Source organism: Arachis hypogaea, chromosome 20 (assembly GCF_003086295.3).
Source record: "Arachis hypogaea cultivar Tifrunner chromosome 20, arahy.Tifrunner.gnm2.J5K5, whole genome shotgun sequence".
NCBI lineage: Eukaryota > Viridiplantae > Streptophyta > Magnoliopsida > Fabales > Fabaceae > Arachis > Arachis hypogaea.
The window spans coordinates 45,347,456-45,374,024 of NC_092055.1; the positions used below are offsets into that span (position 1 = coordinate 45,347,456).

General features: G+C 39.4%; 1 non-coding gene across 1 annotated transcript; it reads right to left on the reverse strand.

Annotated features, from left to right (window-relative positions):
• Nucleotides 1-10,009: 10,009 nt before the first annotated feature.
• On the reverse strand, nt 10,010-10,117 carry LOC112787360 (small nucleolar RNA R71). Its single transcript, XR_003194778.1, has one exon. It is a non-coding gene; the product is annotated as a small nucleolar RNA R71 (small nucleolar RNA).
• Between the last annotated feature and the right edge of the window lie 16,452 nt (nt 10,118-26,569).

Genomic DNA, 26,569 nt, shown 5'->3' on the forward strand with positions numbered 1-26,569 from the left:
ACACTTTTTCGGGATTGCTCCCATCAAAGCGGAAATAGAACTCCCCAATGGAATAGTCTCTAACTCATGGATTCTATCTTTGTTTATACATAAGTCCTTAAGAAACTTTGCATACTTAGGTACTTGATGGATGGCATCAAAGAGAGGGATAGTTACCTCAACTTTCTTAAACATCTCCACCATTTTGGGATCAAGTTCTACACGTTTTTTAGCCTTCCTTGCTAATGTAGGAAATGGAATTGGTTGAGCAACTTCTTCCAAAACATTTTCTTCTTTAGAGACTTCACTTCTTGGTTGAGAGGCTTCATCTTCAACTACATCTTGTGCCTCATTCTCCTCTTCAATTTCCTCTATCTCAACCATATCTTCCTCGTGAGTGATTATCATTGGCTAGGTGCCTTTGGACCCCTCTCTTGCAATTGAGTTCCGGACCTCAAGGTAATGGTATTGATGCCACCCTTGGGGTTGGGTAGAGGTTGAGAGGGTATGGCACTAGAACTCGAGGCTTGAGGGGTGGAGGTAGAAGTTGATTCTATGCGAGAAACAAGGGCTTGGATGGTCGATGCAAGACCATTGATGCTAGAGGTAATCGAGGGTTGAAAATCTTTTTGTACTTGGATAAGAGAGCGGATTTCATCTTGGTTGGAGGGAGAAGAAGAAGGGTAGGTGATTTGAGGTTGGTTGGGTTGGGGTGCTTGTCTTTGATGTGGCGGTTGATAAGTTTCGTATGGTTTGCCTTAGTTTTGTTGAGGGTATGGTTGATTTTGTTGGTACCTTTGTGGTTGATGGTTGTTGTTCCATCTTTGACTCCCTCCATTATCCCTTCCTCCTTGTTGATAATTATCTCACTACCCTTGGTTGGAAGTATCTCTCCAACCTTGATTATAATTGTTACCCCCTTGATTGTATTGATTGCCTTGGTTGAAATTGCCACCTTGTTGGTAGTAACTTTGATTTGGGCGGTCATAGAAATTATGGGTGGCCGCCAAGGTATTGTCTTCCTGTAGGCTTGGACATTCATCCGTGTAATAGGTGTAACAAGAGCAAATTCCGCATACACGTTGGGGAACCAATTGTTGACTTTGTTGTTGGGGAGGAGGTGGAGGTCGTTGTTGATTAAGTTGGAGTTGCTTTAGAATACTAGTCATCTCACCCAAGGCTTGAGTAAGAGCGGTGGTCTCACCACTAGAAGAAACTTAATTTATGGCTTTCGGAGGATGGTTTCTTTGTCTAGCGTGTTGGGTGGACTCGGCCAAATCAGTTATCAATTGCCATGCTTCCTCCGCCGTCCTATACTTTGTCAAGGAACCATTGCTTGAAGCATCCAAGAGGATCTTGTCTCGTGGTTTCATTCTTTGGCAAAAATAGCTAATTAACACTAGAGTGTCAATCATATGGTGAGGGCATGAATCAAGAAGCCTTCGAAACCGTTCCCAATACTCATATAGACTTTTCATTTTGCCTTGGACAATGCATAAAATCTCTTTCCTCAATCTATCCGGTAATTCTGGAGGAAAGAATTTGTCTAAGAATTCCCTTCTAAGCAAATCCCAATCACTAACAATCTCATTTGGCAAAGTGTAGAACCATTCCTTAGCTCTCTCCTCAATAGAGAAGGGAAAAGCATACAACCATATAGCAACTTCATCGAAACCTTCCCGCTTAGTAGTAGAACATGCACCTTGGAAGTCCCTTAGGTGTCTAATAGGATATTGGGCGGAGAGTCCATAGAACTTAGGTAAAAGATTAATCAAGGCGGTTTTGAGTTCAAAATTAGCATTTAGAGGACGTAATTATGGCGGTTGAAGAACAAAGTCCGGAGCACCAGCTTTCTTGAGAGTGACTCGCCTTGGAGGGCCATAGTGTCCGTACCTAGATTAATAGAAGAGTTATTAGTAGTGTCTATGGAAGAGTAAACAGTGCCTTCTTCGAATGACGATTCGGAATCAACTTTGGATTTGGTAGGTGAATTGGTAAAAACCTTTTCACAACCTCCAAAGGCCAACTGCCTCCAAGCTTGTCTAATGTGAAGCAAAGTTATTTCTATCTCAGGATCAAGTATAGCTAAGCTCGGATCCGGTAAGGACCGCGTCATTCAAGGAAAGAGGTATAGAGATCATGACAATAAAGTGAACTAAACAAAGATTAGTCCTAACTAACACACACAATCAAGCAAAAAATGCAAGTATGTACATATCCACATATCTACACTAACCAACAATATAGCACTCATGTGCAACTCCCCAGCAACGGCGCCATTTTGATGAGAGATTTTTATGCCGGTATAGAAATTGTCAATAATTTCAATCGTGAGTATAGTCTAAACCGACACGCAATTTCACATCAAACAAGTAAATTTTGTCTCCACAATCCAAATTCAATAACCGAGAGTATTAGTCTCGAGTCGTTCTTCCTAGGAGTTGTTCTAAGGTGCATATCATTGGTTAGAGGTGCTTTTGTTGTTTTGGAGTTTGGTACGAGTAATTAGGCTAACAAAATTGAATATCAATCAAGCAATGTAAATGCCTTGGCTAGGGGTGGAAATTGGACTTCCTATCATCATAATTTTCGTTGATTGTGACCACAATTAGTTGTTGCTTCACTTTGTTAACCTCTATTATGGAGAAAAGTCAAGTGAAAGTAATCACTTTGAGTTCACAAGTCCTAGTCTAACCCTAGGGAAGTCTAGCTTTAGTGACATTCAAATCAATTAGCAATTTTCAATCGATAATTAACAAAGGACTTTGATAATTCAAGTGTCTCTAATATCTCAACCCCTAAGCCAAGAGTGAAAAGTCTACTCCATAGCTAAAGTTGGCATTTTCTCAAACACTTGGAGAGCAAGAATGAAAGACATGGTAAAATTGAGAAGAAACTTGAAATCAAAGCAATTCACTACAAGAGATTAACAACAATCAAACAATGGACATGAAGTACCTCAATTCATTAATGGAAATCAAAGTAACAAAATCCAAATCTAAGATCCACAAGTAACTTGAACAACATGAGCTGAATTGAGAGTAGGAGAATTAGATCTACAACTTGAAGCAATGTAAAAGTGAATTGAAAATAGATCTCACCGATGGATCCAAGAGAATTCCAATCGAGAAAAGCAAAACCCTAGAGAGAAGCTAGAGTTTCTTTCTTTACAAAATGTAACTTCCAAAAACTAACTAAAAATATCTAGAATGTGTGAATGAATGAGAATGGATGTGGATCCCTTCAATCCTTGGTCTTCTTTTGTCTTTTACCGCCAGAATTCTGCTCCAAATAGAGTCTGTAACTGCCCTAAAATTGCCAGTCACATTTTCTCTTTAAAAGTCACGTGCGGCATCGACACGCACGCGCACAGCACGCGTACGCGTCCCTGGAGCTTTACGATCCACGCGCATGCGTAAAGCATGCGTGCGCGTCCATGGGGTTTTGGCTTAGCCACGCACATGCGCCGACTTCTGGCTTCAACTTCTTCGCGCTGATCTCAGTGGCTCGCATCCACGCGTACGCGCAAGGCACGGGTACACGTCGCTGCTCAAACTCCAAAGCTCCATTTTTCCATGCTCCTTCCATTTATGCATGCTTCCTTTCTCTCTTCTAAGTCATCCTTGCCCTATAACTTCTGAAATCACTGAACAAACCGATTACAGCATCGAATGGTAATAGAAGAGGATTAAAATATATCAAATTTAATGTAAAAGAAGCATGTTTCCATTCATGAAGCAAAATTGGGAAGGGAACACAAAATCATGCATTTAATATGAATAAGTGTGTAAGATTATTGATAAAACCCTGAAAATCTATACAAGATAAACCCTAAAAATGGGGTTTATCACCATCGAATGTCTTCTTCCCTACATCCTGAAACCTCAGAACTCCCTCAATTAGAAAATCATAAATGTACCTCGCCTAATATATCTTTCTTTGGTTCGATACATCAATGGCAGCCCGTATATGTATGTCTGAAATGGTGGCCTTCGACGAGGGAAAGAACAAACACTTGGCTATCAACATGATGAACTGTCTTCGGAAGTTGATTGGCTTGATTCTATCGGCATCGGACTTCATCGAGCATGTGATAACATCTCTTTTCAAATCTGCTTGTGTCTTTCCTGTGAAGCTGTTAACAAGTCGGTGCTCTGCTGGTGTTTCTGGAATTTCGAAACTATTCCCTGCCAAACACAAAATGAGTCAATGCAGTCAATATCTTTAATGGCTAATTTTACCGAAAACATATACTCAACAAGATTATTGTGGATAATTTTTTGTCTTTTTCTCCCTATTTTATTTGGGGGATTGCTTACCATGGTTAGGTAGTCTAAAACACCGCGCAATGGATTGAACCGATATGAGAATTTTTCTTGTTCCGATGATCAAAGACTTCTCATCCCGACTATATGATGATGCTAATGCCACCATCATCTCTTGGTTAACAACCCATTCAGGCACATATTGCAGCTAGCCGAATCCCATGTTCTGCACCTCCATTATTTTCTCTCTGCTCGTGTCTGGACCTAATTGCTTCATAATTGAAGCCACGCAATATGGCGAGCACCTAGATACCAGTGTTTTCTACACAAATATTTATAATCAGCACAAAGTGACAACGAAAGAGAATGTCAGTTTTAACATTTACTATTAAAACACAATATCCCGAGTTTATAGTTAATTCACCGCTAACCATTCAACGTACCTTTTTTGGTCCATCAATTTTTTTTGCAGTCCTCTTTCGGGAGTGTTATTCTTATGTGTCTCTTTTTTGTTCCTAGTATGAGCCATGCCTACTTCTTGTTTTCTGAACACTTGTTCACAAGCAACTGCTATATATACTCAAATAACCCATTTAAATTAATCATAACATACCAACATGTTTATCAATAATATAGATACGCTAACAATTTTGCTTGTTATAACATCTATGATTGAAACATATCTTGCTCTATCATTATACTATCATAATGGCCCTTCAAAATACCATTTACATGTCCAACTTTTTGAGAGTTTACTATTAATCTCTATAAAATTTTAAATTCGATACCCACCTGAACTAACAACTTTGCTTGCAAATAACTTTGAACAAAAGTATGATATCAAGAGATTGCATATGAAATTATGATCCTCCCTCATATCCCATTCTCTATTTCTATGTATCCACACTAATCATATCCCATTCTCATATCCCATTAGTGATTGTTGTGATAACCATACTAATTAGATTAGTTCAATACAAAAATCATGATTATTTATTATGTATCTGTCATTCTTATAATCATATCACTAAAGTAACTAATCAAAATTGAGTGAATTAATTTATAGTCATATATGTATGTGTTCAGTTCTTAGCAGACACCAATAAAGATAAAGCAATTCACACTAAAAAAGTTTTATGCAAAATTCCAATGCAATCTTTTATAAAGATAAAGCAATTCACTCTAAAAAAATATCAAGGCATAACATCTCTATTGCGTCCGTATCTAGAAGGATTTTTTCTTTACATGAATAAAAACAGAAATCTGAAAAAAAATAATTTGCCACTAACCTTAAGTACTCCTAATGTACTCCCACTATAGTTAACTATCATAATCAGTCAACTATTAAAAAATACATAATCTAAGTGACAGACATGAAAAAATACTTTATTCATATTTTTTTTCTGTGTCATAGTAGAATTGATAAAGAGAAAAAAAATGAAAGGTATCTGCTATAGCTAGAATGAAAGCGATTTCATTCTTGCTCTACTCCTTTGCCTCAACTTTATCATCTAGAGACACAATCGCGGCTTTTTCAGTGGAGACCTTCAAAGTATGGAGGTAACCTGAATGAAATGGCTACTTGATGAGCGGATAATTTATACGCTTTTTGACATTGTTTTTAGTATGTTTTTAGTAGGATCTAGTTACTTTTAGGGATGTTTTCATTAATTTTTATGTTAAATTCACATTTTTGGACTTTACTATGAGTTTGTGTGTTTTTCTATGATTTCAGGTATTTTCTGGTTGAAATTGAGGGACTTGAGCAGAAATCAGATTCAGAGGTTGAAAAAGGACTGCTGATGCTGTTGGATTCTGACCTCCCTTCACTCAAAGTGGATTTTCTGGAGCTACAGAGCTCGAAATGGCGCGCTTCCAATTGCGTTGGAAAGTAGACATCCAGGGATTTCCAGCAATATATAATAGTCCATACTTTGGCCAAGAATAGATGACGTAAACTGGCGTTCAACGCCAGCTTTCTACCCAAATCTGGCGTCCAGCGCCAGAAAAGGAGCCAAAACCAGAGTTGAACGCCCAAACTGGCACAAAAGCTGGCGTTCAACTCCAAGGAGGACCTCTACACGTGTAACAATCAAAGCCCAGCCCAAGCACACACCAAGTGGGCCCCGGAAGTGGATTTATGCATCAATTACTTACTCATGTAAACCCTAGTGACTAGTTTATTATAAATAGGACCTTTTACTATTGTATTAGGCATCTTTGGTCTCAGTTTTAATCCATTATTCATCTTAGGAGACTATTGATCACGCTTTAGGGGGGCTGGCCGTCTCGGCCATGCCTGGACCTTCACTTATGTATTTTTAACGGTAGAGTTTCTACATTCCATAGATTAAGGTGTGGAGCTCTGCTGTTCCTCAAAGATTAATGTAAGTACTACTATTTTCTATTCAATTCTTCTTATTTCGCTTCTAAGATATCCATTCGTACCCAAGAACGTGATGAAGGTGATGATTATGTGTGACGCTCATCACCATTCTCCCCTATGAACACGTGCCTGACAAACACTTCCGTTCTACATGAAATAAGCTAGAATGAATATCTCTTAGATCTCCTAACCAGAATCTTCGTGGCGTAAGCTAGAATGATGGCGGCATTCAAGAGAATCCGGAAAGTCTAAACCTTGTCTGTGGTATTCCGAGTAGGATTCAATGATTGAATGACTGTGACGAGCTCCTAACTCGCGATTGCAGGGCGTTAGTGACAGACGCAAAAGGATAGTAAATCCTATTCCAGCATGATCGAGAACCGACAGATGAATAGCCGTGCCGTGACAGGGTGCGTGAGCATATTATTCACTGAGAGGATAAGATGAAGCCATTGGCAAGGGTGATGCCTCCAGACGATTAGCCGTGCCGTGACAGGGCATTGGATCATTTTCCCGAGAGATGACCGAAAGTAGCCATTGACAGTGGTGATGTATCACATAAAGCCAGCCATAGAAAGGAGTAAGACTGACTGGATGAAGATAGCAGGAAAGCAGAGGTTCAGAGGAACGAAAGCATCTCCATTCGCTTATCTGAAATTCCTACCAATGAATTACATAAGTATCTCTATCCCTATTTTATTATATAATATTCGAAAACACCATTATCACTTTATATCCGCCTGATTGAGATTTGCAAGGTGACCATAGCTTGCTTCATACCAACAATCTCCGTGGGATTCGACCCTTACTCACGTAAGGTATTACTTGGACGACCCAGTGCACTTGCTGGTTAGTTGTATCGAAGTTGTGACAATTATGAATTAAGATCAAAGCACCAAGCTTTGGAGCCATTACCAGGATTTGTTCGAGCCTGGAGATCACAATTTCGTGCACCAAGTTTTTGGCGCCGTTGCCGGGGATTGTTTGAGTGTGGACAACTGACGGTTCATCTTGTTGCTCAGATTAGGTAATTTTCTTTTTATTTTATTTTCAAAAATTTTTCAAAAATATTTCAAAAATTTTCTCATCTGTTTTCAAAAAAAAATAAAAATGTTTTCAAAAAAATTTTTATTCAAAATTTTTAAGAATGGATTCTAGTGTTTCATGAAGCATGTTGAAGCCTGGCTGGCTGTAAAGCCATGTCTATTCCTTTGGGAATGAGTATGTCAGGCATGTCATATCTGAATTACATGCTGAAGCTTGGCTGGCCATTGGCCATGTCTAGTGTTTTGGACCGGAACTTTCATTGAAAGCTTGGCTGGCTAGTGAGCCATGTCTAATTCCTGGACTGAAGCTTTAGACTAAGAATGCAAGATTCCTGAAATTCATGTTAAAAATTTTGGAATCCTTATTTTTTCTTTTTCATATAATTTTCGAAAAAATCCAAAAAAATTAGAAAATCATAAAAATCAAAAATATTTTTTGTGTTTCTTGTTTGAGTCTTGAGTCATGTCATAAGTTTGGTGTCACTTGCATATGCATCTTGCATTTTTCGAAAATATCATGCATTCATAGTGTTCTTCATGATCTTCAAGTTGTTCTTGGTAAGTCTTCTTGTTTGATCTTGATGTTTTCATGTTTTGTGTCTTTTCTTGTTTTACATGTGCATTTTTCGTTTCTTAGAGTCTAAACATGAAAGATTTCTAAGTTTGGTGTCTTACATGTTTTCTTTGCATAAAAAATTTTTCAAAAATATGTTCTTGATGTTCATCTTGACATTCAAAGTTTTCTTGGTGTTCATCTTGACATTCATATCATTCATACATGCATTCATTGTGTTGATTCAAAATTTTCATGCATTGAGTCTTTTTGTTGTTTTTCTCTCTCATCATAAAAATTCAAAAATCAAAAAAATATCTCTCCCTTTTTCTCTCATCAAATTCGAAAATTTGGATTGACTTTTTCAAAAATTTTTAAAATCAAATTGTTTCTCATGAGTCAAATCAAATTTTCAATTTGAAAATCTTATCTTTTTCAAAATCTTTTTCAAAAATCAAATCTTTTTCAAAATTCATAGTCATTTTTGAAAATTCCAAAAATATTTTTCAAAAATCTTTTTCTTATTTTTATACCAAATTTTTGAAAATAACATAATCAATTAATGTTTTGATTCAAAAATTTGAAGTTTGTTACTTGCTTGTTAAGAAAGATTCAAACTTTAAGTTCTAGAATCATATCTTGTGATTTCTTGTGAATCAAGTCATTGATTGAGATTTCAAAAATCAAATCTTTTAAAAAAAAAACTAATTTCTATCATATCTTTTCAAAATATCTTCTTATCTTATCTTTGTCAAAAATTTGATTTCAAAATATCTTTTCTAACTTCCTAACTTCTTATCTTTTCAAAATTTGTTTCAACTAACTAACTAACTTTTTGTTTCTTAAACTTTTTCAAAACTACCTAACTAACTCCCTCTCTCTAATTTTCGAAAATATCTTCCCTCTTTTTCAAAAATTTCTTTTAATTAACTAATTATTTTTATTTTTTATTTTTGATTTCAAAAATTTTCGAAAATTACTAACATTTTTCAAAAACCATCTTCGAAAATCACTAACTCTTTTTCAAAATAATTTTCGAAAATTATCCCTCCCCCATCTCATTCTATTTATTCATTCATATCCTAACATCTCATCTCACCTCTCTTCCATCCTCACAGTTGTGTTTCTTCCATTATATTACATTCTTTGTCTCCCCCTCTTCTTCCACTCACACAGGGATCCCTATACTGTGGTATAAAGGATCTCCATTATTATTATTATTTTTCTGTGACTTCTTCTTTGTCATATGAGCAGGAGCAAGGATAAGAACATTCTTGTGGAAGCAGATCCAGAACCTGAAAGGACTCTGAAAAGGAAACTAAGAGAAGCTAAAATACAACAATCCAGAGATAACCTTTCAGAAATTTTCGAACAGGAAAAGGAGATGGCAGCCGAAAATAATAATAATGTAAGGAAGATTCTTGGTGACTTTACTGCACCTAATTCCAATTTACATGGAAGAAGCATCTCCATTCCTGCCATTGGAGCAAACAATTTTGAGCTGAAACCTCAATTAGTTTCTCTGATGCAGCAGAACTGCAAGTTTCATGGACTTCCATCTGAAGATCCTTTTCAGTTCTTAACTGAATTCTTGCAGATATGTGATACTATTAAGACTAATGGAGTAGATCCTGAAGTCTACAGGCTCATGCTTTTCGCTTTTGCTGTAAGAGACAGAGCTAGATTATGGTTGGATTCTCAACCCAAAGACAGTCTGAACTCTTGGGATAAGCTGGTCACGGCTTTCTTAGCCAAGTACTTTCCTCCTCAAAAGCTGAGCAAGCTTAGAGCTGATGTTCAAACCTTCAGACAGAAAGAAGGTGAATCCCTCTATGAAGCTTGGGAAAGATACAAACAGTTGACCAAAAAGTGTCCTTCTGACATGCTTTCAGAATGGACCATCCTGGATATATTCTATGATGGTTTATCTGAGCTATCAAAGATGTCACTGGACACTTCTGCAGGTGGATCCATTCACCTAAAGAAAACGCCTGCAGAAGCTCAAGAACTCATTGACATGGTTGCTAATAACCAGTTCATGTACACTTCTGAAAGGAATCCTGTGAGCAATGGGACGCCTATGAAGAAGGGAGTTCTTGAGGTTGATACTCTGAATGCCATATTGGCTCAGAATAAAATATTGACTCAGCAAGTCAATATGATCTCTCAGATTCTGAATGGAATGCAAGCTGCATCCAACAGTACTCAAGAGGCATCTTCTGCAGAAGAAGCCTATGATCCTGAGAACCCTGCAATAGCAGAGGTAAATTACTTAGGTGAACCTTATGGAAACACCTACAACTCAACATGGAGAAATCATCCAAATTTCTCATGGAATGATCAAAAGCCCCAACAAGGCTTTAATAATGGTGGAAGAAACAGGTTTAGCAATAGCAAGCCTTTCCCATCATCAACTCAGCAACAGACAGAGAACTCTGAACAAAATGCTTCTAATTTAGCAAATCTAGTCTCTGATCTATCTAAGGCCACTGTAAGTTTCATGAATGAAACAAGGTCTTCCATTAGAAATCTGGAAGCACAAGTGGGCCAGCTGAGTAAAAGGATCACTGAAATCCCTCCTAGTACTCTCCCAAGCAATACAGAAGAGAACCCAAAAGGAGAGTGCAAGGCCATTGACATAAGCACCATGGCCGAACCTGTAAGGGAACGAGAGGACGTGAACCCCAAGGAGGAAGACCTCCTGGGACGTCCAGTGGTCAATAAGGAGCTTCCCTCTGAGGAACCAAAGGACTCTGAGGCTCATCTAGAGACCACAGAGATCCCATTGAACCTCCTTATGCCCTTCATGAGCTCTGATGAGTATTCCTCTTCTGAAGAGAATGAGGATGTTACTGAAGAGCAAACTGCCAAGTTTCTTGGTGCAATCATGAAGCTGAATGCCAAATTATTTGGCATTGATACTTGGGAAGTTGAACCTCCCTTGTTCATCAATGAACTAAGTGATCTGGATCAACTGACATTGCCTCAGAAGAGACAGGATCCTGGAAAGTTCATAATACCCTGCACCATAGGCACCATGATCTTTAAGGCTCTATGTGACCTTGGTTCAGGGATAAACCTCATGCCCCTCTCTGTAATAGAGAAACTGGGAATCTATGGGGTGCAAGCTGCTAAAATCTCATTAGAGATGGCAGACAGTTCAAGAAAACAGGCTTATGGACAAGTAGAGGATGTGTTAGTAAAGGTTGAAGGCCTTTACATCCCTGCTGATTTCATAGTCCTGGATACTGGAAAGGAAGAGGATGAATCCATCATCCTAGGAAGACCTTTCCTGGCCACAGCAAAAGCTGTGATTGATGTTGACAGAGGTGAAATATTCCTTCAATGGAATGAGAACTCCCTTGTGTTTAAAACTCAAGGATCTCCCTCTGCAACCATGGAGAGGAAGCAGAAAAAGCTTCTCTCCAAGCAGAGTCAACCAGAGCCCCCACAGTCAAACTCTAAGTTTGGTGTTGGAGAGTCTCAACAAAGCTCTGCACATCTGTGAGGCTCCATGAGAGCCCACTGTCAAGCTATTGACATTAAAGAAGCGATTGTTGGGAGGCAACCCAATGTCTATCTAATTCTTATTTTTATTGTTTTTCATGTTTTCTTAGGTTCATGATCATGTGGAGTCACAAAATAAATATAAAAATTGAAAACAGAATCAAAAATAGCAGAAGAAAAATCACACCCTGGAGGAGCATCTGTCTGGCGTTCAGCGCCAGAACAGAGCATGGTTCTGGCGCTGAACGCCCAAAATGGGCAGCTTCTGGGCGCTGAACGCCAGAACAGGCATGGTTCTGGCGTTCAACGCCAGAAATGGCACACAAATGGGCGTTGAACGCCCAAAATGGCCACCAACCTGGCGCTGAACGCCCAGAGTTGGGTACAAAGGCATTTTTACATGCCTAATGGGTGCAGGGATGTAAAATCCTTGAACACCTCAGGATCTGTGGACCCCACAGGATCCACTCAGGATCTGTGGACCCCACAGGATCCCCACCTACCTCCACTCACTTCTTCTCACCACTCTCTTTCACACAACCCCATAAACACTCTTCCCCAAAAACCCTTCACCAATCACCTCAAACTCTCTTCCCCATCACCTCTTCACCACTCACATCCATCCACTCTTCCCCATAAACCTACCTCATAAACTCCACCTACCTTCAAAATTCAAAACCAATTTCCCACCCAAACCCACCCAAAGGCCGAACCTTAAACCCCCCTACCTTCCCTATATAAAGACCTCCATTCTTCATCAAATTCACACAACACACCCCTCTACACTCCTCTTGGCCGAAACCACATCTCCCTCTCCCTCTCCATATTTCTTCTTCTTCTTCTTCTATTCTTTTGTTTATTGCTCGAGGGTGAGCAATATTCTAAGTTTGGTGTGGTAAAAGCATAGCTTTTTTTGTTTTTCCATTACCATTGATGGCACCCAAGACCGGAGAATCCTCTAGAAGAGGGAAAGGGAAGATAAAAGCTTCCACATCCGAGTCATGGGAGATGGAAAGGTTCATCTCCAAAGCCCATCAAGACCACTTCTATGATGTTGTGGCCAAGAAGAAGGTGATCCCTGAGGTCCCTTTCAAACTCAAAAGAAATGAGTATCCGGAGATCCGACATGAAATTCAAAGAAGAGGATGGGAAGTTCTAACAAATCCCATCCAACAAGTCGGCATCCTAATGGTTCAAGAGTTCTATGCCAATGCATAGATCACCAAGAACCATGATCAAAGTAAGAACCCGGATCCAAAGAACTATGTTACAATGGTTTGGGGGAAATACTTAGATTTTAGTCCGGAAAATGTGAGGTTGGCGTTTAACTTGCCCATGATGCAAGGAGATGAACGCCCCTACACTAGAAGGGTCAACTTTAATCAAAGGTTGGACCAAGTCCTTATGGACATATGCGTGGAAGGAGCTCAATGGAAGGTTGACTCCAAAGGCAAGCCGGTTCAACTAAGAAGATTGGACCTCAAGCCTGTGGCTAGAGGATGGTTGGAGTTCATTCAATGCTCAATCATTCCCACTAGCAACCGGTCTGAAGTTACTATAGACCGGGCCATCATGATCCATAGCATCATGATTGGAGAAGAGGTGGAAGTTCATGAGATTATACCTCAAGAACTCTACAAGGTGGCTGACAAGTCTTCCACCATGGAAAGGTTAGCCTTTCCTCACCTCATTTGTCACCTATGCAATTCGACTAGGATTGATATAGAGGGAGATATCCTCATTAAAGAGGACAAGCCCATCACTAAGAAAAAGATGGAGCAAGCAAGAGAGCCCATCCATGGAGCTCAAGAGGCGCAAGAAGCTCATTACCATGAGATTCCGGAGATGCCTCAAATGCACTTTCCTCCACAAAATTATTGGGAGCAAATTAACACCTCCCTAGGAGAATTGAGTTCCAATATGGGACAACTAAGGGTGGAACATCAAGAGCACTCCATCATGCTTCATGAAATAAGAGAAGATCAAAAAGCAATGAGGGAGGAGCAACAAAGACAAGGAAGAGACATAGAAGAGCTCAAGGACATCATTGGTTCCTCAAGAAGGAAACGCCACCATCACTAAGGTGGATTCATTCCTTGTTCTTATTTCTTCTGTTTTTCATATTATGTGCTTATCTATGTTTGTGTCTTCATTACATGATCATTAGTAGTTAGTAACTATGTCTTAAAGTTATGAATGTCCTATGAATCCATCACCTCTCTTAAATGAAAAATGTTTTAATTCAAAAGAACAAGAAGTACATGAGTTTTGAATTTATCCTTGAACTTAGTTTAATTATATTGATGTGGTGACAATGCTTCTCGTTTTCTGAATGTATGCTTGAACAGTGCATATGTCTTTTGAAGTTGTTGTTTAAGAATGTTAAATATGTTGGCTCTTGAAAGAATGATGACTAGGAGACATGTTATTTGATAATCTGAAAAATCATAAAAATGATTCTTGAAGCAAGAAAAAGCAGCAAAGAACAAAGCTTGCAGAAAAAAAAAGAAAAAAAGAAAAATATAGGCGAAAAAAATAGAAAAAAAAATAGAAAGAAAAAGCAAGCAGAAAAAGCCAAAAGCTCTTAAAACCAAGAGGCAAGAGCAAAAAGCCAATAACCCTTAAAACCAAAAGGCAAGGGCAAATAAAAAGGATCCCAAGGCTTTGAGCATCAGTGGATAGGAGGGCCTAAAGGAATAAAATCTTGGTCTAAGCGGCTAAACCAAGCTGTCCCTAACCATGTGCTTGTGGCGTGTAGGTGTCAAGTGAAAACTTGAGACTGAGCGGTTAAAGTCAAGGTCCAAAGCAAAAAAAAAAAAAAAAAAAAGAGTGTGCTTAAGAACCCTGGACACCTCTAATTGGGGACTTTAGCAAAGCTGAGTCACAATCTGAAAAGGTTCACCCAATTATGTGTCTGTGGCATTTATGTATCCGGTGGTAATACTGGAAAACAAAGTGCTTAGGGCCACGGCCAAGACTCATAAAGAAGCTGTGTTCAAGAATCATCATACTGAACTAGGAGAGTCAATAACACTATTCGAAATCTGAAGTTCCTATAGATGCCAATCATTCTGAACCTCAATGGATAAAGTGAGATGCCAAAACTATTCAAGAGGCAAAAAGCTATAAGTCCCGCTCATATGATTGAAGCTCTGTTTCATTGATAGTTTGGAATTTATAGTATATTCTCTTCTTTTTATCCTATTTGATTTTCAGTTGCTTGGGGACAAGCAACAATTTAAGTTTGGTGTTGTGATGAGCGGATAATTTATACGCTTTTTGACATTGTTTTTAGTATGTTTTTAGTAGGATCTAGTTACTTTTAGGGATGTTTTCATTAGTTTTTATGTAAAATTCACATTTCTGGACTTTACTATGAGTTTGTGTGTTTTTCTGTGATTTCAGGTATTTTCTGGCTGAAATTGAGGGACTTGAGCAGAAATCAGATTCAGAGGTTGAAAAAGGACTGCTGATGCTGTTGGATTCTGACCTCCCTGCACTCAAAGTGAATTTTCTGGAGCTACAGAACTCGAAATGGCACGCTTCTAATTGCGTTGGAAATTACACATCCAGGGCTTTCCAGAAATATATAATAGTTCATACTTTGGCCAATAATAGACGACGTAAACTGGCGTTCAACACCAGCTTTCTACCCACATCTGGCGTCCAGCGCCAAAAAAGGAGCCAAAACCAGAGTTGAACGCCCAAACTGGCACAAAAGCTAGCGTTCAACTCCAAGGAGGACCTCTACACGTGTAACAATCAAAGCCCAGCCCAAGCACACACCAAGTGGGCCCCGGAAGTGGATTTATGCATCAATTACTTACTCATGTAAACCCTAGTGACTAGTTTATTATAAATAGGACCTTTTACTATTGTATTAGGCATCTTTGGTCTCAGTTTTAATCCATTATTCATCTTAGGAGACTATTGATCACGCTTTAGGGGGGCTGGCCATCTCGGCCATGCCTGGACCTTCACTTATGTATTTTTAACGGTAGAGTTTCTACATTCCATAGATTAAGGTGTGGAGCTCTGCTGTTCCTCAAAGATTAATGCAAGTACTTCTGTTTTCTATTCAATTCTTCTTATTTCGCTTCTAAGATATCCATTCGTACCCAAGAACGTGATGAAGGTGATGATTATGTGTGACGCTCATCACCATTCTCCCCTATGAACACGTGCCTGACAAATACTTCCGTTCTACATGAAATAAGCTAGAATGAATATCTCTTAGATCTCCTAACCAGAATCTTCGTGGCGTAAGCTAGAATGATGGCGGCATTCAAGAGAATCCGGAAAGTCTAAACCTTGTCTGTGGTATTCCGAGTAGGATTCAATGATTGAATGACTGTGACGAGCTCCTAACTCGCGATTGCAGGGCGTTAGTGACAGACACAAAAGGATAGTAAATCCTATTCCAGCATGATCGAGAACCGACAGATGAATAGCCGTGCCGTGACAGGGTGCGTGAGCATATTATTCACTGAGAGGATAAGATGAAGCCATTGGCAAGGGTGATGCCTCCAGACGATTAGTCGTGCCGTGACAGGGCATTGGATCATTTTCCCGAGAGATGACCGAAAGTAGCCATTGACAGTGGTGATGTATCACATAAAGCCAGCCATAGAAAGGAGTAAGACTGACTGGATGAAGATAGCAGGAAAGCAGAGGTTCAGAGGAACGAAAGCATCTCCATTCGCTTATCTGAAATTCCTACCAATGAATTACATAAGTATCTCTATCCCTATTTTATTATATAATATTCGAAAACACCATTATCACTTTATATCCGCCTGACTGAGATTTGCAAGGTGACCATAGCTGGCTTCATACCAACAATCTCCGTGGGATTCGACCCTTACTCACGTAAGGTATTACTTGGACGACCCAGTGCACTTGCTGGTTAGTTGTATCGAAGTTGTGACAATTATGAATTAAGATCAGAGCACCAAGCTTTGGAGCCATTACCAGGATTTGTTCGAGCTTGGAGATCACAATTTCGTGCACCACTACTTTACACTTGTCACACAGTTAATAACTTGAAAGAAAGCACAACACCAAGCACGCAAAATAGCAAATCAATCCACGATTGAACAGATAAAAAATTAGGGGAACCGTAACACCCAGAAAAATCATGGATGCTTATCAAAATGAAAAAAAAAAACCTTTTTTGATGCCTTCCCTTCATCTCCACACCAAAATGCCATCTTTGCAAGTTTTTTCGTTTTTCCAAACTCATCAACATGAGATAAAGACCAAAATTTTCATCGTTAACATCGACTCCAGCCGCATACAACAACTGATAATGGAGCCCCAATATGCCAATTAACCGAAACATGAAACTATATAACATACCTATAGGAGTCGGAGACAAGGCTATGCGATGTTTGACTTTTCCAGTAGAGACCTTCGAAGTATGGAGGCAACTTGAACAAAATGGCTGCTTCATATTTGTCACATTATTAACTACTTGAAAGAAAGCACAATACCAAGCACTCAAAATAGCAATTCAAACCACGGTTGAATAAAAAATCAGAGAACCGTAACACCAGAAAAATCATGGCTGCTTATGAAAACAAAAAAAAAACCCTTTTTTTATGCCTTCCCTTCATCTCCACTCCCAAAATGCCATCTTTTTCAAGCTTTTCTCTTTTTCCTTTTCCCAAATCCATCAACGTGAGATAAAGACCAAAACTTTCATCGTTAACATCGACTCCAGCCACATGCAAAATAGATAATGGGGCCCCAATATGCCAATTAATCGAAACATAAAACTAGATAACATACCTATAGGAGTCAGAAACAAGGCTATGCAATGCTTCGATGACGAAGCTACTGGGTTTTCTCCTCTCTGCGTCTTTTTATTTTTCTCGATTGTGGGGTTATGGATCGAATGAAATGGGGAGAAAAGTCTTGATCTTTCACTCGGGTTAATTTCGTAGTGTTTTCGGATGTTAATCCACTGGACAAAAATTACATTTTAATTGATATAAATGTAGATGAGGGATTTTTAGGGATTTGATTAAGAGAAAACTGAAATTAATTTTAGGAATAAAATTAATTACTCCAGGCATGGGAAAGAAGGTAGAGTGATAAGTATGTTATTGATAAGCAAGTGTACTCCACTCGCTTATTATGAGACTGACATTTATTTTGTACTATATCTATATTATACGTTATTTTTTGGTTACCTAGCACTACTCTATAATAATAACCACCATCACACTATTTGTCTGTATCTTTGTCTTTCTTTCTAACAATAGCAATCACCACAAATCCACAATGTTTACAAGTTACAACTAACATTATTAAAAATATTATTACTAATTATTGTTTTTCCTTTTGATATTGTTAGGACATGGTTCCTTCGCTCCAATTCAATGCTCCACAATCATAGATTTCATAAACTGGTTTGGGATTAAAAACAGTAGTAAAAAGTAATAATTAGTTTCTATACAATTTTTAACAACAAACTGAAACTGATCTTTGATAACTGGGTTGTGCCTTGTTAAATGGTAACTAATATACAACTTAAATGCCTTGCCAGTTGCCACTTCACATATCCAATATATTGTGTTCTAGACTAAACCTCAATAAACAATGAATTCACTTGGTCAAAAGTGCTATGAATGCTTTATACCCATGATAAGTAGGTGATGTGTGTTGTTTTTTATAGGAGCTTCTATTTTTGCTTCAAAAGCTCACATTAATTAGAGAAAAATATTCATAGTCAAATCTCATTTTTTATCAGAAGAGAAAGATAACAAAGTGGATAATAGGATAAAGAGAGAATAAGTTGAAAAAAAAAGTAAAATCAAAATTTACAAAAGTTGAATAATTAATTTATATTATTATAATTTTTAATATATAATAATCATTTAATCTAAACCATTCATGATTATTTTTTAATGGTTAAGATGAAAGATTATACTTGGACCATCAAAATTCAAATACACTTTCACCACTATAGAACCAGCCTTGATTCTATTTACTGTCATAAGTTTATAGAAGAAAAGAGGAAGGTTCCCTCATTGATTGTCTAAGGTTGGAAGTTGATAAACCACTATTTTATGGTTTATCTTGTGCTAAATTGAGTGGAATTTATCAATCTTTCATACACTTATTCATACAAAACGCACGGGTTTTACATTTTCCTTCCCAAATTGGTGCTATGAATGAAAGCATGCTTCTTTGACCTTAAATTCGTTATTTTTAATCTTCTCTTATTTCTATTCGATGTCGTGATCTGTGTGTTACGTGTTTTCAGGATTTATAGGGCAGGAATGGCTTAGAGGATACAAAAGAAGCATGCAAATGAGGAAGGAACACAAGGAATCAAAGATTTTATGGGCGAGCATCGACGCGCACGCGTGGAGCGACGCGTATGCGTGGACGAGAGGAAAATGCAGTGACGCGTACGCGTAGACGAAGCGTACGCCTGACATGCCGTCACGTGCTGAACGTAGCAGAACTCGCTGGGGGCGATTTCTGGGCCAATTTGGACCCAGTTTCAAGCCCAAAAATATAGACTAGAGGAAGGGTAAAGCTGAGACACAAGACACATTCACTCATACTTTTAGTTTTATTTTAGTTTTTTTGAATTCTAGAGAAAAACACCACTTCTCCTAGGGTTCTTAGTTTTCTTTAGTTTTGCTTTTGGATTGGAATTGGAGAGAGTTGCTACTACCTTTGATTGAAGTTCTCACCACTATAGTTTGCTTTTCTACCACTTGACTCTTTTACTTTCTATTTAGTTGTTCCAATTCATGTTCGGATTTTTTTGAATTTTGAGTTTATTAATGCAATGAATCATTTTATGTTTAATCCCTTTACTTGTTTGATTTCTTTCAATTAATTATCAGCTTCAAATTTGTTTTTCTTAATTTAATTTTAATTATCATGTCTCCTATTTATTCTTATACCATGTCGTGGGAAAATGGCATTCATATTATGATTTAAAGCTCTCAACTTGGCTTGGGAGTGGATTAATTAGAACCCCTTGAGTTAAAATACTCAAGCATTAATTTGTAATTGGGCATTCCTGGCTAACTCATTTTTTATTAACTTTAATCCTTTTCTCGAAGGGATTAGGACTTGTGAATCAGAGTTAGTGATATCCATTTGACCTTCCTCTGCAACTGCAAGAGAATAATTGAGTGGAAGCAATAACTTTTACTATTGTGCTTGGGAAAAACCAACAAGGATAGAAACTTCAATTAATCTTCTCCCAGTCAAGGCCTTTAAATTCAAATACATAACATCTCCTGTTATTTGCTCCCTGCTTTAACTCCCAGTTATTTGATTTTCTATTTTTCAAACTTCAATAATTTCTCAAAAAATTTCTGACCGATAAATTACACCCTATGTCAACTCGTTGGAAAATGACCTAGGAATTCTACTCCCAATTATTTTAAAATTAATTGTGACACACTCTTTTTAAATTGACAGTGAAATTTTCGTCAGTTAAAAGCTGTACTTACAATGTTATTTTACTAGAAATTCTTAACTGGCAATTTTCCACTCGTCAGAAGTCCTGAGGCGTGCAACGGATAGTCAAAGCAAAAAGGAAATTTCTCCTACCGACATGGAAGAAAAATTCCCGACTTGGGGAAGCCTCAAAATCCGGTTTTACCTACCGAGATAAAGATAAAGAATCCAAGAAGAAGGAAGATCGAACGGAGAAAAAAAATAAAAAAAGTATCATAATTACACCCCTCTTCGGGTGTCCCTGGTGGATATTTACAAAGAAGTCTGTAACACAGAAAAGATACCCCCAGCTCGACCACTCAAAGGCAAAAGAGGATGAGGAAATCAGAACGAATACTGTGAATATCATCGGGTCCGAGGACATTCCACCAACGAATATTTCGATTTAAAAAACATCATAGAAAAATTAGTAAGAGAAGGAAAACTAAATCGGTACCTGGCCACCCGAGATGATGAGCAAAGAAAAAGACGAAGGGATGAAGATTTCGGACGAGCTGAGCGATCACCTCGTACGCCAGAAAGACATGTCCACATGATACACGGAGGATTTGCAGGAGGAGGAATCTCCAAGTCATCCCGCAAAAGATATCTCAAAGAAGTATATCATGTCGAAGGGAAGGAGGAAGCACCCGACATCCCTGCAATCACATTCACCAAAGAAGACGCATCCGGTGTCATCTCAGGACACGACGATCCCTTGGTCATCACCATCATACTGGCGAACGCCAATCTCCACCGCACATTAATAGACCAAGTGAGTTCCGCCGACATCTTATTCAAAACCGCCTTCGACAAGCTCGGCTTAGAAGAAAAGGAGCTTAGAGCATACCCGAACAGCCTGTTCGGACTGGGCGATACCCCAGTACAACCACTGGGATACCTGTCACTACATACAACCTTCGGAAAAGGGAACCAATCCAGAACACTCAAGATAGACTACATCGTGGTCGACGTGAGTTCAGCATACAATGCCTTAATAGGACGAACAATATTAAATCAACTCGGCGCAATAGTCTCGACTCCACATCTATACATGAAATTCCCAACTACAGAAGGGATAGATACAATAAAAGCAGACCAAAAGATGGCACGCCGCTGTTATAACGAAGCCTAAACCTCAGAAGTAGAGGAGAAGAGTTCCATACAATTGAGCTTGGTGGAATTCAGAGACGAGAAGAACTCCGTCCACAGCCCGAAGGTGAAGTAGAGAAAGTTCAGATCGGAAACACCCCGGACAAAACAACTAATATTGGCACGATCCTGAAAGGAAACGCAAAAGAATCACTAGTGCTGTTCTTACGAGATAATGTCGATCTCTTCGCATGGAAAGCTGCCGACATGCCAGGCATAGACCCCAAGCTAATGTGTCACAAGTTGGCGGTTTATCCAGGATCTTGGCCGGTACAGCAGAAACGAAGAAAACTTGGACCAGAACGATCCAAAGCTGTGGAAGAACAGTTACAAGCACTACTGGAGGCAGGATTCATAAGAGAAGTTAAGTACCCACTATGGCTAGCTAACGTCGTCTTGGTGAAAAAATCAAATGGGAAATGGCAAATGTGCACCGACTACACCGATCTCAACAAAGCCTGCCCAAAAGATCCTTACCCACTCCCAAGTATCGACGCTCTGCTAGATGCTTCATCCGGATATAGATACCTCTCGTTTATGGACGCATACTCCAGATACAACCAAATCCCCATGTATCCACCAGATCAAGAAAAGACCTCGTTTTTAACACCAAAGGCAAATTACTGCTACATTGTGATGCCTTTCGGTCTCAAGAATGCGGGAGCTACTTATCAAAGGCTAATGAATAAAGTCTTTTCAGATCATATCGGAAAAATCATGCAGGTCTACGTGGACGACATGTTAATAAAGACACAAAGCGAAGAGACACTATTGTCCGACCTGGCCCAAGTGTTCAACACTATAAGGAAGCATAACATGCGACTCAATCCCGCAAAATGCACCTTTGCGGTAGAAGCAGGTAAATTCTTAGGTTTCATGCTCACACAAAGAGGAATTGAAGCAAATCCAGATAAATGCCATGCTATACTCAACATGAAGAGTCCAACTTGTGTCAAAGAGGTACAACAACTCAACGGGAGGTTAGCAGCCTTATCCAGATTCTTAGCGGGATCAGCGATAAGATCTCTCCCCTTCTATGCCACTTTAAGGAAAGGAAAGAAGTTTGAATGGACAAAGGAATACGAGCAAGCCTTCCAGGATTTCAAAAGTTTCTTGGGACGACCACCTATCCTAACTCGACCACGAGAGGAAGAACCACTCGTATTGTACCTTGCAGTAGGAAGTCGGGCAGTTGCCTCAGCACTGGTTAGAGAGGAGGACAAAGGGCAACAACCTGTATACTTCATTAGTAAATCACTGCAAGGATCCGAGCTGAACTACCAAAAAATAGAAAAATTTGCCTATACTCTCATACTGACATCTCGACGGCTTCGCCCATACTTCCAGGCTCACACCATTAAGGTTCGAACCGACCAGCCTATAAAAGGGATATTATAGAAAACATATCTAGCAGGCAGAATTCTACAATGGACAGTCGAGTTATCCGAGTTCGACCTCCACTATGAAGCTGGGACAACCATCAAATCACAGTACTTGGCCGACTTCGTTGCAGAATTCACAGATACCCTGGAAACCCCCACAGAATGGAATCTCATCGTAGACGGGTCCTCGAATAAGACTGGAAGCGGCGCGGGTGTGATAATAGAAAGCAACCAAGGTACCCAAGTTGAGCTTTCCCTCAAATTTGGGTTCCCGGCCTCAAATAACCAGGCGGAATATGAAGCGTTACTAGCTGGTTTGAAGCTGGCTAAGGAGGTTGGAGCTCAAAAACTCAACATCTTCAGTGATTCACAAGTAGTCACCTCACAAATAATAGGGAGCTACCAAGCCAAAGATCCCACCATGAAAAAGTATTTGGATAAAACCAAGGAACAGCTCGGACAACTCGGGGAATACAATATCTGCCACATACCCCGCGAACAAAATGCCCGAGCTGACGCACTCTCAAAACTAGCCAGCACCAAACCAGGGGGCAACAATAGAAGCCTCATCCAGGAAATGCTACAGAACCCGTCAATCTCAGAAGAGGAAAAAGTCCTAGCCAAAACAAGTTAGAATCAAGATTGGATGACCCCCATAATTAATTACCTCAAAACAGAAACACTCCCCACAGATGAAAAGGAGGAAAAGAGGTTAAAACGAGAGGCTCAGTACTACACTATTATAAACAACACCCTATATAAAAGAGGGATTTCAATACCACTATTAAAATGTGTGCCGACCTCCAACACAAGGGAAGTTTTAGAGGAAGTACACAGTGGCATTTGTGGTAATCATCTCGGAGCACAAGCTCTCACCAAAAAAGTACTCCGGGCGGGATTTTATTGGCCAACTCTACAAAAAGAAGCTATAGAGTATGTAAGGACATGCCCACCATGCCAGAAACATGCCAACTTTCACATCGCTCCGCCAGAAGAGCTCATCAGCGTAACCTCACCTTGGCCATTTGCAAAATGGGGAATTGATCTCCTCGGACCTTTCCCCCAGGGATCAGGACAAGTCAAATTCCTCATAGTAGGGGTAGACTATTTCACAAAGTGGATCGAGGCAGAGCCCCTAGCTAACGCCACTGCTCAAAGAAGCCGAAAATTCCTATATAGGAACATTGTCACAAGGTTCGGGATTCCATATTCCATCACCACGGACAATGGCACCCAATTCACAGATGCAAGCTTCAGAAAGTTAGTAGCCGATCTGAACATAAAACACCAGTTCACCTCCGTCGAACATCCTCAATCCAATGGACAGGTCGAAGCTGCCAACAAAGTCATATTGGCTGGGTTGAAACGGAGACTGCAAGCTGCAAAGGGAGCTTGGGCCGAAGAACTTCCACAAGTCCTATGCGCATATCGAACAATGCCACATTCCACCACAAACGAATCACCATTTCGACTAGCATACGGAGTGGAGGCAATGATCCCAGTAGAGGTCGAGGAAGGGTCGCCTAGAGTAGTCCACTACAATGAAAAAGCCAATTTTCAACTTCAAAGAGAAGAGCTCGACCTACTGCCGGAAATCCAAGAAAGTGCCCGGATCAGGGAAGAAGCGCTAAAGCGACAAATGGCTTTGAGATACAATCAAAGGGTAGTGCCAAGAGGTTTTGCTGAGAATGATCTCATCCTAATTCGAAATGATATTGGAACAACTCGACCCGGAGAAGGAAAGCTAGCAGCAAACTGGAAAGGACCCTACTGAGTCATAGAAGTACTTGGAAAGGGCTACTACAGACTATCCGAATTCGATGGACGAGAGCTTCCCAGATCATGGCACGCCTGCAACCTAAGAAGGTACTATAGCTAGAGAAGATAAAAGATCTCGGATGCACTCTTTTTCCTGAAAAGGTTTTTTAATGAGGCACCAAGTCGAGATCCAGAAATTATCCGATTTAAAGGGATGAAAAACTCCCGTATGTATATATTTGCACTTGCTTTTGAATAAAATATATTTTTAGATATTCTATAAATTCTCAAGACGCATTAATCTGAAGCATTCATCCTCCGATTATAAAGCAATAGATCGGCAGAAAGTGAAAAACAGATTCACTGCACGATAACGATAAAGACCAATAGAGATGAAAACGCGATTCATCTAAAGGTCGAACAAACAAAGATAGAAACCACCTTCTACAAATCGGCAAAGATGAACACAGAATAATGCAAGAAGTTATCGAAAGTGATCCGAAAAAAGAACCTGACGAGGTCTTATAGATTGCTAAATAATAACTTAAAGACTGGCCGACGTTAAGAAGTCGGACCGAGTCAACCCAAGTTATCAGCAAATCCCTGGAAAGAGGTCTGGCCAACCCTATAAAAGAGGAATTGCTATAACTTAGAAGAGATCGACCTAACGAAGTCAGTCTCCTACAAAAATAAGTTATATAAGTAATCCCTGAAAGAGACCTGACAAAGGTCCAAGAAAGAGGATTACAAAATAACTTAGAAGAGATCGACATAAAGAAGTCGGTCTCTTACAACGGACAAGTTATAAAAGTAATCCCTGAAAGAGACCTGACAAAGGTCCAAGAAAGAGGATTACAAAAATAACTTAGAAGAGGACGACATGAAGAAGTCGACCTTCTACAAACAAGTTATATAAGTAATCCCTGAAAGAGATCTGACAAAGGTCCAAGAAAGAGGATTACAAAAATAACTTAGAAAAGATCGACATAAAGAAGTCGGTCTCCTACAACGAACAAGTTATATGAGTAATCCCTGAAAGAGACCTGACAAAGGTCCAAGAAAGAGGATTACAAAAATAACTTAGAAGAGGACGACATGAAGAAGTCGACCTCCTACAAACAAGTTATATAAGTAATCCCTGAAAGAGACCCAACAAAGGTCCAAGAAAGAGGATTACAAAAATAACTTAGAAGAGGACGACATGAATAAGTCGACCTCCTACAAACAAGTTATATAAGTAAATCCCTGAAAGAGACCCAACAAAGGTCCAAGAAAGAGGATTACAAAAATAACTTGGAAAAAGACGACGCAAAGAAGTCGATCTCCTACAACCAACAAGTTATAAAAGTAGTCCCTGAAAGAGACCTGGCAAAGGTCCAAAAAGGAGGACTACAAAAACAACGGGAAAAAGACCAACGTAAAGAAATCGGTTATGGATTGCTAGAAATAAACACAAGAGCCAGAAAACCGAAATACAAGTGGGGTCCACACATCCACAACCTCAAAGGATCTAAGCTACAAGCAATAAACACAAAGCAATTCAAAGAGGCCAAGCAGCAAGGCTTCAGCATTCTCAAAACCCAGTAAGATACCGAGACAAGTGCAAACAAGCATGATATAAAATACAATATTATAACAAGCTTCAGGGTCAGGCCCAAAAGCTTGAAAGCTACTTGTTGTTTTTTCAAAATCAAAAGTTGCTGAACAAGCAACCAGAAGGAGTATCAACAGTCAAGCAAAATATTTAAACTACAAATTAAAGAGTTTAAAAGCCCACAAGCCGGGCTATCTACACAAATATCCAAGAAAATTCAGCTAAGATTAGAAGACTGCTCGGCAGCATCAGTCCGAGGTGAAGGAGGGCGAGCTTGGAGAGGCACTGCATCTATTGTACCGTCGTCCCTATTCAAAATTTAACAATCAGGATCTAACTCTGGACGAACGATCCCAGCGGGAGGAGCTATAGAAGCCGACACCTTGGCAGAAGGCACAGGGGGAGGATCGACATCGTCATCATCCTGGTCATCAGGGACAATCTTACCATCCCTCACAACATTATCTAGGCTAAAAAG